This window comes from Pinus tabuliformis, chromosome 1_1 (assembly GCF_031772625.1).
Source record: "Pinus tabuliformis cultivar Carrire ecotype Pingquan chromosome 1_1, CPIR1, whole genome shotgun sequence".
Lineage (NCBI taxonomy): Eukaryota > Viridiplantae > Streptophyta > Pinopsida > Pinales > Pinaceae > Pinus > Pinus tabuliformis.
In genome coordinates, this window is record NC_142297.1 from 576945921 (window position 1) to 576949154 (window position 3234).

Sequence of the window (3234 nt, forward strand, 5' to 3'; positions counted from 1 at the left end):
ATTACATACAAACAAAGAAAAATGGACTAAAGATCCGGAATAGTAAGTTTGGTGGATGTTTGAGTGCTTTTAACTGAAATCAAATGACAGTGGTAAATATGAATCACTTACAAATCCCCAACTTTGTGTGGTGAATGTTTTTCCAGCAAAGGTGAGGATACCATCATTTTTTGTTACTAGGGATTCTATGTATGGACTCTACGATGGCACGTACTTTACTACTAAACAAAGCTTGAAAATAGTCATCTTCATTGTTTAAAGGTTTTGTGATTCAATAATTGGTGTCTTAACTAAAGTCGACAGGTTTTGTGTTCCAATAATTGGTGTCTTAAGTAAAGTCGACATAATTTAATGGTAGGTGCGTGCCCTCCACTTCCAACTTTATTCATGAATGACTTTCATTTCAATCAATCTATAGCCACTTGCATGCGGATTAAATTTTTTTAGGTTAGATAATATTTAATAAATCATTCCAACAATTGCATAGAATAACAATTTTAGAAATAGACTTCAATTTAACCTTGCATAGCTCATCCATGTCTAAAAAAAAATTAATAACCAATGTTGCTTAAAACATCATCTTAACAATTAAGATCTAAAGATCAGCTGGTTTAAAAGTCAATTCAAGACTTCATGACCAAAGATAAGTAGATTATTTCACTTGTGAATTGATAATATAAACATGTAAAATAGCATCCGGCAATCCACCTCATTCCTTATACACCTAATTAAAAATAATTAAAATTTTGCTAAATACACCTAATTAAAAATAATTAAAATTTTGCTTAATAGACCTAATTAAAAATAATTAAAATTTCGGTTTAATGACCTGATAAACTTTCCGAATATTGTATTCCTTAGGCGTACTCTATGCGTGCTTTGCACCTTTCTCGTTATATGTTTCTACCCGCTCTGTTTGCATCGGAGTCTACATTAGTGTAGGTAGTCAACAATACAGATTACAGTACAACCGTAACGCCAGGGGTCCCCACAGCAGAGAGATCATGTGCTCTGCGCACTGTGAGTCCAAACCTTTCAGACATATCCAGTTCCTGCCCATTCATCTTGTCGGGCAGTGTCCAGTCAAAACAGTGCAATAGTTGTGCCAATGAAGCATTCCCAGCTGCTCTCCCGGACACCCTCTCCTTCCTGCTCCGAACGGAATCCACTCACAGTTCAGAATTTTTTCGTCTAGCGAGCAGCCATTCATGAGTCTCTCAGTCATGAACCTTTCCGCATCCTTCCATGACGTTGGGTTCCTTCCGATTGCCCAGAGATTCACCAAAACGCGAGTATTTTTGGGAATTTCATAGCCCAACACATTGCAGGCTTCCACAGATAAGTGGGGAAGGGCAAGGGGTGACGCCGCGTGGAGTCTAAGCATTTCTTTCACCACAGCTTGTAAGTAGGGGAGAGAAGGAAGATCAGATTGACGCACCATCCGGCCCTTTCCAACTACACGTTCCAGCTCGTCCTGAACCTTCTTCAACACTGGCGGGTTCCTCAATAATTCGGACATTGCCCACTCTGTGGTTGTGGATGACGTGTCCGTGCCAGCGGCCAACATCATCCTGCCATAAAGACATCAATACAATATCAGGAGTTTCTCAAGACACATGATCTGCTTTTTGCTAGCAGACCTCCATCCGCGGCCGCTAATTATTTTTGCTCCGTATGGCGTATGGCGCTTACTGGAGGCAAGTGCGTAAGGTGTGCGTTTTACAGTTGCTGAGCGCAAGACGCTTGGATTACTTCTGCTTCATAAGAGAAGAGGAGGTCTCTGCTATGATTTGTTCTATTGCTAATTCAGATCATCCGCTAAACATTAGCAAAACAGTCTCAACCCTTGTGAGCGATATTTTGTGCAGGACGACCTTCGTTAGAAAGTACTCTGACAAAGACTCCATTGGCGGTAAAGGAATCACTTCAATGATGAAGGAAAGTTTTGTTGGAGATTATATACGATACGTCGCCTGGATGGATCTACAAGGTCTCAACTGGCGCTTCAAGGAAATACATGGCATACAAGACGAGTTGCTAGAGAAAGTGATAGAGGAACACGTTGCCGAGAATGAGCCCAACGTCACGCGAGATCTGGTAGATGTTTTGCTTGCAGCTTCTGCAGATAAAGATATGGAGCCACAAATTACACGAGATAATATAAAGGCCATCCTATATGTATGTAAAATTTGCACGTATTGTATCTGAATGGCGGCTTTTAAATAAGTAAATATGATTATGATCCCGTAAATAGTGCAGTGATTGTGATCCTTTGATATTTTATTGATGTCTTTATTGTAACGATAATGGTAGGATATGTTGGCTGCTGGCACGGACACGTCATCCACAACCATGGAGTGGGCAATGTCCGAATTATTGAGGAACCCGCCAGTGTTGAAGAAGGTTCAGGACGAGCTGGAACTTGTAGTTGGAAAGGGCCGGATGGTGCGTGAATCTGATCTTCCTTCTCTCCCTTCGAAGCTGTGGTGAAAGAAACGCTTAGACTCCACGCCGCGTCACCCCTTGACCTTCCTACCTTCCCCACTTATCTGTGGAAGTGTGCAATGTGTTGGGCTATGAAATTCCCAAAAACACTCGAGTTTTGGTGAATCTTTGGGCAATCGGAAGGAACCGAAAGGATGCGCAAAGGTTCGTGACTGAGAGACTCATGAATGGCTGCTCGCTAGATGAAAAAATTCGTAATTGTGAGTGGATTCCGTTCAGAGTAGGGAGGAGAGGATGCCCGGGAGAGCAGCTGGGAATGCTTCTTGTTGAGATTCCCTTGGCACAGCTATTGCACTGTTTTGACTGGACACTGCCCGATAAGATGAATGGACATGATGTGGATATGTCTGAAAGGTTTGGAATCACAGTGCGCAAAGCAGATGATCTCACTGTTGTTGGGACCCCTCACGTTATAACATCAGTATGGGTAGAAACAGTATGATTAAAAGTTATAATATCAGTATTGGTAGAAACATTATAATTAAAAGTTATAATATCAGTATTGGTAGAAACATTATAATTAAAAGTTATAATATCAGTATTGGTAGAAACATTATAATTAAAAGTTATAATATCAGTATGAGTCTGGACTGGTATTGCATTGAAAGAAGAGACGTCAATGACATAGAAGAATTCGTGATAGATAGTGTAATTTTTTTAAGTAATAATAAAAGAGCATATGCACCTTCATGATAAGGTGTACTTAGCAACAGGAATTCCATTAATTGA

General features: G+C 40.4%; 2 pseudogenes; one reads left to right on the forward strand and one right to left on the reverse strand.

Moving 5' to 3' along the window:
• Nucleotides 1-959: 959 nt before the first annotated feature.
• On the reverse strand, nucleotides 960-1570 carry LOC149214542 (cytochrome P450 71AU50 pseudogene; annotated as a pseudogene).
• Nucleotides 1571-1674: 104 nt separating this feature from the next.
• On the forward strand, nucleotides 1675-2947 carry LOC149214543 (cytochrome P450 71AU50 pseudogene; annotated as a pseudogene).
• Nucleotides 2948-3234: the final 287 nt, after the last annotated feature.